At 35.0% G+C, this 10,049-nt stretch overlaps 1 long non-coding RNA gene across 1 annotated transcript; it reads right to left on the bottom strand.

Annotated features, from left to right (window-relative positions):
- Positions 1 to 6,574: 6,574 nt before the first annotated feature.
- LOC110925837 lies at positions 6,575 to 8,072 on the bottom strand. The gene is made up of 3 exons (XR_004862448.1): positions 7,536 to 8,072; positions 7,301 to 7,405; positions 6,575 to 6,860 (listed from the first exon to the last, which is right to left on the bottom strand). It is a non-coding gene; the product is annotated as an uncharacterized LOC110925837 (long non-coding RNA).
- Between the last annotated feature and the right edge of the window lie 1,977 nt (positions 8,073 to 10,049).

Below are 10,049 nucleotides of genomic sequence, written 5' to 3'. Positions count from 1 at the left end.
CGACAACACGCCAAGAACGACGGCGGTGGTGGTGGTGCTTGGCGGCGAGAGGGGGGTGGTGGTGGTGGCAGGTGGTGGTGCTTGGCGAGATGGTGATGAGGGTACTGGGTTTGAAGATAAAGAGTGTTATTGTTCAGAAATCGAATCAGATTCAAGTTACATTAGGTAATTTATCTTGTGTTTTTGGATTGGTTTTTGTTACTTGAATCCGGTGGTTACTTGAATCTGAATCTCTGGGTTTTGATGATGTTCAGAAATACAATGGATGTTCAGAAATCGGATTTGTAATCGTTTGTTGATTTTTGTAATTTTTCTGGGTTTTGTTTAATAGTGTTCATATGTGTGAGAAAACAATAAATTTGCTGGGTTTTGATGATGACTCGATTAGCAATGGATTCAACAAGCAAATTGTTCAGAAATCATTTGTTGATTTTTGTAATTTTTCTGGGTTTTGATGATGACGTTTGAAGATGAACGATGTCTGGGTTTTGATGATGTTCTTGAAGATGATGATTTTCTGGGTTCTTTATTTTCTTGAATATGTTCTTGATTTTCTGGATTTTCTTGGTTTTGATGATGATGTTTGATAATGTTTTGAAGATGATGTTATTAATTATTGAAATGTTATAATAAATTAATATGGACCAAAATGCCCCTGCACTAAAGGACAAAATAACCAGTTTTCAACAGTCAAAATGGAGGGTTTTTGGATTTTGGACTAAAATAGCAACAAAATGTAAACCACAGGGACCCAGATGTAATAAGTTTGAGATTTGGATTAAAGTGGCAAAACTGGCCAAACTACAGGAACCAAAATGGCAGTTTACTCTAAATACAAAATAAAAAACCTTTTTTGTTGATATATATGATTGACATATAGTACAATTGAGATTAAACAAATTAATTAATTACAGATTCAAGTATATTAAGGTTTAGGAGAGAATTTGTAACCCATATATTTTTAATCAGAATAAATTTAGGTACCTTGTTTTAACCAGAATGGAATCAAATAAAATAAGGTGAAACTTTCCAAGTTAAAATTAAGGTTTAGGAGAGAATTTGTAACCCCATATATTTTTCAAGTCCCGTAGCTTTAGAAGAATAAAATTATGTTATGTCCCATATATATAATAAGGATTAGGATCAAATACAAAGGATCCTAATTGTAAGAAGTGTAAGAAGGATTTATAGAGTGATAAATGTCTAATAACCTAAAAAAAACCTACTACACAAAAAAACCCCACTACAAAAAAAAAAAAAAAAACCTTAAACATCCACCACCACCAAAAACCTAACCCCCCCCCAATTCTTTTTTTTTTTTTTTTTTTTTTTGCCGAGGGGGTGGGGGTTTAGGTTTTTGGGTGGTGGTGGGGGGTGTTTAGCTTTTTTTAGATTTTTTTTAAGGTTTTTTTTTTTTTGGGGGGGGGGGGGGTAGGTTTTTATAGGTTTTTGGGGGGTGGGGGGGGTGGTTTAGGTTTTTTTGGGGGGGGGGGGGGAGAGGGGGGTTAGGTTTTTGGGTGGTGGTGGGGTGGGGTGGGGGTGGGTGTTTAGGTTTTTGGTAGTGATGTAATGGGTTTAGTTTTAGCTTATTGGACACTTGTCACTATATAAATCCTTCTTACATTTTTTTACAATTAGAAGCCTTTGTAGAATAACTTGACCCTATATAATAAAATTTTGTTTGGGCTCGCGAGCCTAAACGAACTATGTATATCAGGCTCGGGCTCGATAACTAAACGAGCTCTATTTCAGGCTCTGGTTCATTAAAACTCGACTCATTCAAGCTTTTAACCGAGCCGATAACGAGTAGTTCTCGAGCCTCTAGGCTTATTTAAACCACTAGGCTTTAGGCACAATGATGATGAAAATCAGCTATATATAAAAGTCAATGCTCTTTACCATTCAACACTCAATATTCATCATTTTTAATCTCAGTATTCGATTCTAACACGTATCCATTTCCAAATACATCTAATGTTTGGTATCTTAATAAAGCACAACTTTTGTAAAGTTTTAACATATATTTGTTCTAACCCTTTTCAAATCTTAAGAAAGAACACCGGCTAACTAACACTCTACACTCTTACAATGCGAATAATTTCTAATTATGAGTTTTACTTGCGCAGTCAGGGGCGTAGCTTTCAAGGGGCCGGGAGGGGCGCCCGACCCCCTGAACTTTTCGCACAATAGTGTTATGTATGTACGTTTCGTGTAGAATTTTTTAGGTATATACGTTTTCGACCACCCGGTTTTATAAAAAAAAATTACTTATATATAATTTTTAGGTTCGGTGACTTCCGACCCCCCAGTAGAAATTTTCAAGCTTTGCCACTGTGCGCAGTTACACGTCGAATTTGTTAATTATTAAGTCGACGCTTTAGGAAACTTGGTTTTTATCTTTCCTCATTCCACATCTCACTCCCTCTCGCAGCGTACCGTTCTAATCTTTCCTCATCCCGCATGCCTCTCTTCCGCTCTACACATTTCTTTTTTCTTCTTTTCCGAATGAGGATGGCGTCTTGGACTTTAATTGGATCGAGCAACACACAAAAACAAACGATTTAGGTCAACTCTCGACCTCACCTCTTTTTTTTGTTATAATAGATCAAAACCACAAATAATACAAAGTCCTAACCATATATATTTAGTATTTACACTCACAAAAACTTGTTCTCCAAGCAAAACTATAAAACTAAACAAATAGTTATTTAAAATCTTACATTTATAATCTTTTCAACCGAAGAAACCCTTCAACTTTAATCTTAAATCAGGATTAACCCTTCACGCTCCCCCTCTCCTCTACCCATCCCACATTCCCATGTCACATCCAGGGGCGCAACATAGTGGGGGCGGGAGGGGGCGGCCGATCCCCGAACTTTTCGCTCAGTAGCAGAGAGTATGTAATTTTCATATAGAAATTTTTTGGTATATACGTTTTTGACCCCCCGGTTTTATAGAAAATTTTGGGTATATACGTTTTCGACCCCCCGGTCGGAAATCTCAAACTTCACCACTGGTCACATCAGCCCAATTCTCTCTCTCAGTCATCCGGTCCCACTCCGTCTTTCCTATCACCATGCACTCTTAAACTGATACCGACAAAGTTCCCACACAACGGGTGATTAGGACCCGACACACCGAACAAGTAGGATTAGCCTTCAACCACGTATCTGTACACCCGACATGAAAAAAGTGGCCACATTTAGGAAGTATCCGAACAATGTCTAATGGTTCATAACCCTCCAAACATATAGAGCAACTAGAGCTATTGGCATCAATGGCTGTGTCAACATTGTGAGGAGCCGTTATATAATGAAACGTTGGAAAAGATTCAATGATGTCGTCGTCAAGACCCTGAGAGAGTGGTATGGTGTTGTTGTTTTCATAGATGGTGGTGGATGGAAGTGGTATTCGAGAGTCCTTGAACTTGCAAGAAGCATAGGTGATGGTGATTAGGAGGAAGACCGCTAAGAAGAATCCGACTAGGTATAAGCGATGGTGGCTTTCGGGTTGATTATCGGTGGGGCTGGGGGCTGTGCAGGGGCGGACCCACATTGAGTGGGTCGGGGTCCACGGACCCCAATCTTTTTTAAAAAATTAGTAGATTCGGTATATTAATTTTCGTAAGGACCCCATAAAAATATTTAGTTGGACCCCATAGTATCAAAAGCGTATCAAAAGCAAAGCTGTTGTAGTGGTTAATCCCTTGTTTGCTAACAAAGAGGTCATGGGTTCAAGTCTAATACCAGCCGATTTTTTGTCAAAATACACTTTTAAAATGTTAAAATGAATGAAAATTTACTCAATTTATGCCTTTGTGCTTAGACATGTGTTGTTTTGTTATTTATTTATCTTTTTTTGAAGGTTCCAAGCTCAATAAATCACCCCGACCCGACCCAAACGACGACCGACCCGAAAATTCTATCGTTTGGGTGTAAAAAATCCAAGTATCGAAAAAACTGGACCCCATTGGAAAAAAAATCCTGGATCCGCCACTGGGGCTGTGTACTGTGGGGATACGGCGGCCGTTGCGACGGTCATTTTGTGTGTAAGGATTAAGGTGGCTGGAAGTTGTCAACTTTTGTTGTTACCTATGAAAACTTGTGTGGAGGATAATGCAAACGTGTGGTTGGTGGGTCTATAAATAAGTAGAAAGTCAAATGCTCTCATTTTCTGAGTCATGTTGTTGTAATTACGTGTTAATAGCAAGTGATTAAATTATTATAGATTAAATTTTGAACGAACTTTCCGGTTATATATACTATTCAAGGTTGGAGAACTCGCTAGTCGCTAGCGGGTCGGTGAGGTAGGGACTAGCGACTACTCGGGATTACTCGGGATTAATCGGGATTAATCGGATCGGACTTTTTATGTATAATTTTAAGTTTTTATACATATATACATATATTTTTATACGTAATTTTTTTAAGTGGACAAGTTTTGACCGGAATCTGGGAGGTTTTGGCCGGAATATGTGTTTTTTCCGATTTTTTCCGATTTTTTCTGATTTTTTCCGATTTTTTTCTGATTTTTTCCGATTTTTTTTGTTTTTTCCCGATTTTTCCCAACGACTAGTCGCGACTAGGGCCGATTAGGGCCGACTAGGCCGACTAGTGATTTTTTTACTGATTAGCTGAAAATTACTCAGTTGATGGGCGACTAGCGACTAGTCAGCGATTAATCGCCAACTAGTCGCGATTTTTGCAACCATGATACTATTGGAGCTTTTTCTCAAATTAGTGTTGGTGGAAAAATTTTTAAGCCCTATGCTTGAAATACTTTCTTTATATTGATTAATTCAAGTTTACTGTTTAGAAACGTATAGATGAAAATATAAGATTTTTCTTTTTAAATAAAATTAATTTTTAATAGAAACTAGTTAAAAGAACCATTTTTTTTTCAAATTCAGTACACATACTTATATTTTTTTAATCACATTTAATACATTATTATACATAGTTAAATATCTAAAAAAGGTATTTTATTACCACCTGTAGAGTTAATACTAGGTTAAAAAAAGTTTATAATATATTATTTATAAAATAACTAGAAAATATCTATCAAAGACTAAATATGTTTCTGTTTTAAAAGAGTTGAAATAAAATGTTCATAACCGGACTAAAGAAACATATTTTTTTTTCAATTAAAACAAAATGTCCATAACATAATTAAAGAAACATTAATTTTCTTTCCAAACTATCACAATCCAACAAAAAATATATATATTTTTGTTATTTATTCTAAAACTTTTTTCTTATGTTTTTGAAAAGAATATTTTCTACAATCAAATTAGTTTTTATTCAATAAGACTAAGAGTGATAAAAATAAAGTTTTTAAAAAACACCTATTTTGATAAATATTTTTCAAATCACCTATTTTGGTAAATAAATTTTCCACCCACACTAGTTTAGGAAAAAACTCTATACTATTGTTTCTTAACTGTATCATCTATACTAGGTTATAACCCGTGGTACCCATGGGTCGCTCTATTTTTAAGGATATTAATATTTTATTAATTTTATTACTATGGTCCGTTTTATAAAGTTTGTGGGGATATATATATAATATGATTCAATGGTCCGTTTTATCACCCGGGTAGACACCCGAGTAGGAAAATTTAAATTACATTAATAAAAAATTTCAACACACATTGATTCATTTCTATTTAAAATTAAAATCAAACCATACCTATTATGCTATAATGATTTTTAGACTATTTTTTGTTTTTGTTATTATCGATCTAATGCTTGCCTAAAACCACAAAAATCAATTTGTTACGAATCATGAACATGCTCCTCAGTCGGCACAAAGCTAAACGAAGTTCGTGCATACATAGCATTTGACTTTGATATATTTCTTCGTTTTATAAAATATCAATGTTTCAGATCAAAACGTAAATTATTATATTCATCTAACAAATGTTAGATTATACGATTTGGGGCGAGTTTCACGTCATAGTCCTAAGTGGTAATTTCTTCATGAGTGTAACACCATGCCAATTTGTCGTGGAAGCCAGGTGTGGAGTACTCCAAGGAAAAAAAAATGGAAGCAAAATGTAGATTTGTTTTATGCATTAAGTAGTCTAAGATCCGACGAATTTCGCGGGTTGACTAACACACAAATATATAACTTAAAATTGTTGGAATGATCCTTTGAAAGAAATAAACGTTCAAGTAACGAAATCTATCCCTTTACCCGCGGGTACATAATGTATCAAACGAAGTTACAAAAGAAAGAGTAACAACTTGGGCGTTCGTATTTCAACCATCAACACTTAAATTATTGTTTATCACCCAAAACCAGACATTATCCTTCATAGAAAGAACCACAGAACATTCATAATGAATAACTTTAAAAAAATCAAATTGTTATCACTGTCTACAGCGCAAAAACAAAAGATAAAAGAACATACTCTTAGTAGAGGCCAACGGTCTTAACAGCAACATCTAGTGTACCGATTTAGGGTTAATAAAAAATGGAGTCGTTTGATCGATTTCGTAACGGTGAAAAGAGGTTCTTTCAAGCTCATATCTTTTTTAATTAGACGCAAGACCAACCGATCAACTACTCACGAAAACAGTTCCACATTTGATATCTAAAAAGGAACATCATGCCCGTTGTTCAAAATTTCTTTTTTTATCAATATATCATGTTCGGTTCAAGTAACACAACCCACTTACAGCTTGATGTGTTCAATTCTATATAAAAATAGACATGCCGGCTTTGCTTGAACCGATATCAAAGAGTATATTTTAATCTCTAAGCTTCCAATAGGAATTCAAACCCAAAGACTAACCAACCTTAAAGCAAGCAAGAGCCATTGCAGTAGTAGCAAAGTAAAAGTTTGCATTTCTTGTTCTCTGCAAAATCAACAGGGCAAAACTTAATCAAGTTACAAACCAACTACTAAACAGTTGGGCAATAACCAATGTCATTGTTTGAAAATTACATTTCAAGAATCAAATAACTCAAAAAATTAACAAAACGGTATTGATTGATCATAAAATTATTCAAACATGCAAATTTAGGGCCACGAGTTTCCCAATTCATTCTTTTTCTTTCTATAGTCTTTCTATATCTTACTCTTGTCGTTACTTCTTTGTATTTTCTCGTTCAACCGTAGTACCCAAAACTAATATAATGCATCAAATTTCTTTATCTTTTGTTGCAGTTGAACCTACAACCACATCTAAAGTAGTATGAGCGATTTCTTTTGACCCATTCTAACTTAGCTACATTGATACGAGTGACTCAAATAAGCAAACGACCCACATCAACCCATTTCTTTAAGAACAGATACCTCTGCCCAATAACATTCTTGCATACGTTCATAGCTTCCCAGATTTTGCTGAAACCCGGTTGACCCATTCACCACAATCTTCGCAGTCCCTCCTGCTAATATTCCCTGCAATTAACAAACACAAATATCCGATTTGGGTATTTAATATAGCTTAATGGTTAACTGTACTTAATATTTCAGATTTATAGTAGTCTGAATCGAGAAGTGAAGAAACATTTAAGGACTGGAAACTAACCTTAAAGAACTGACATCAAGAAGAGAAAAGACACGAAGAAAGGAGGCTGAACAAATGAAGAAGATGAAAGATATAAAAGCGCGTACACCTTTCCAATGAAACTATGCACGCGTCATCACCAGACATATGACAGAGAAGTAACAAAGAAAAGAAGAAAAAAAACATACCGAACGAGAAGCAACACTGGGTAGTGCAAGTTAACAACCAGCAACATCACCACCACAGCATGAGGTTATTACCTTTCATAAGCCCAACATAATTGTTATATCATTAAAACGACTGGCCAAACCACTATACATGTCCATTTGTAATTGATATATAGTTAGCAAAGTATAATGTACATCTATTAAAAGGCCCATTCAATTGAACTTCATATACTGCTCTATCATGAAACAAATAAAAAATCCTAAGAAGCAAGACAATAAACATGAACCAATTGAACTCCATATACACACACTTTTTTGTTCATTTTTTTTATTAGATTATAACTAATGGTGCACAAACTATGAATAAAAAAAAACAATATCACAGTGAAAGCATCACTGTAACACCCCAAAAATATAAATATTATATTTTAAACTAAATATCGGTAATCGTCAAGATAACATAACTAGGAATAAATAACCTAGTTAGTTAGTGTCTTGACATAATTAAACATGGTTAAAATACCCTTTACAAAACTTGAATAAGTAAAGGGGCTAATGTTGAACAAAATTTAAAATGGTTTTATTTATTAAAAAAAAAAAACACCTCGTGTAAATCACAGGAGCCAAAAGAGCTCTCAAAAACCCAAACCCTAGCTTACAAAATTTATCAAATCAAGAAGGCAAATCAGTTCCAAAACGAAATTCGAGCTTAGATTGGTGATCTCCATTGTAAGGGGATCATAAGGTATGTGAATTTTATAAGAAATCTCTACTTGAATTTCTGGATGAAATTAGAGAACTCGAAATTTGTTGTTGCATGAATGATATATGAATGATATAGGAATAATATTGTGTCTAGGAGTGAACCCTAGACAATTATATGTTGAAATCATGCTTAATTCTTGTGAATTCCATAAACACCAATGAAGGTGATTAGTGGGTTTTGTGGGAACTTGACAAACACTAGGATTTTGGTTGTTCTAGTGTAATCTAATTTTTATGAAGTAATTTCTAGTTGGTTGATGCTAAAATTGATATGAAATTGTTCGAATGACGTTAATCTTGGCTATATAACAAGTTATGAACTTGATAATGAATTGTGAGAAATTTGTGCCTTTAAGGTGTTTGTAAAAATGCCTCAAAGAAGGCTTAAAACTGAAATTAGAGCTAAAACGCATATTTGTAAAGTTTCGGCAAACTATGCGATATATGTGAAGAAATGAGTTCTAAATAAATTGTGATTGAACTCTTTAGGCAAGGAAACCGGGACGTCAAGCGGACAAGCCGGTGGTGATACGCGCTTGAAGGGAGTGCTTTGAAGGTACGTAACTATTAGTTTCGTTACGTTATACAAGAATGTTGAGTTATAGCTTGTTAATAGTATCGTGGTGTGATATGCGCGTTTGATGTGTCATTGAAGTGACGAAGTTCACTCGATAGATCAAACGGATCAAATTTAATGATTAGAGTATGTTTGGTAAGCCGTGGAAGTGACGAAGTTCACTCGGCAAACCAAATGGGTCAAAGTAAATGGTTAAAGTATGGTGGAATAAACCATACGGGTTGAAATGAACGGTTAGAATCGTTCGGTGTATCATAGAGAACGGGTCAAAATATTGGTTAGAAATAGTTTGGTTTGACATTAAAGTGAGGATTTTCACTCGTCAACCAAACGGGTCAAAACTATGTCTTTATTGATTCTTGCGCGTAAAGATTTGAAAGTCTCATATTGCGCTAGAGCTAGATAGCAATTTTAGCAATGAATGGTTATACTAAGTTAAGGTTATGAATCCGTGTTATCGGGTCAAATGGTAGAAACTAGTTGTAAGAATTGCATAAAGTGGCAATGCTTGAATCTATAGAAAACAAGCACGAAATTCGAATACGAGCGTAAAGCCATGTAATGGTACGGATACGCCAAGAATTTCTAGCCCGAGGAATGGGTAAATAAGATTAGAATGCCAAATAATAAATTGGAGAACAAATTGCACACATAGTTAATGGGTCGAATAATCGAAACAAGGATTTTGTGGGCCATTCTGATCCCGATCCGGTACATGATCCGTTGCATGCAACCGGGTTCAACCATGCAGGCCATGCAACCGGGTTTGATGATGGGGAATTAATTTAATATTTTTTTTATTAGTCAATAGTTATCTTTTTTTTATTTATTTGAAATTTGAATATGCCTATCTTGTAGATAGGAGCAGTAGTTAAAGAACTTGTTTCCATGTTTTCATGCAGTTCAGATTTTCGTTCAATAACAAGTACATTGAGACTTTTGGTTTGAAGTCTTGGTTATACGTTACTGGATTTTGGTGACGGGTTTATTTTTTCAGTCGCTTCCGTATCAAGTGGTACCAGAGCT

This window comes from Helianthus annuus, chromosome 7 (genome assembly GCF_002127325.2).
Source record: "Helianthus annuus cultivar XRQ/B chromosome 7, HanXRQr2.0-SUNRISE, whole genome shotgun sequence".
Lineage (NCBI taxonomy): Eukaryota > Viridiplantae > Streptophyta > Magnoliopsida > Asterales > Asteraceae > Helianthus > Helianthus annuus.
Note: the sequence above shows the minus strand (reverse complement) of the source record. Positions and strands in the feature narration are given on the sequence as shown.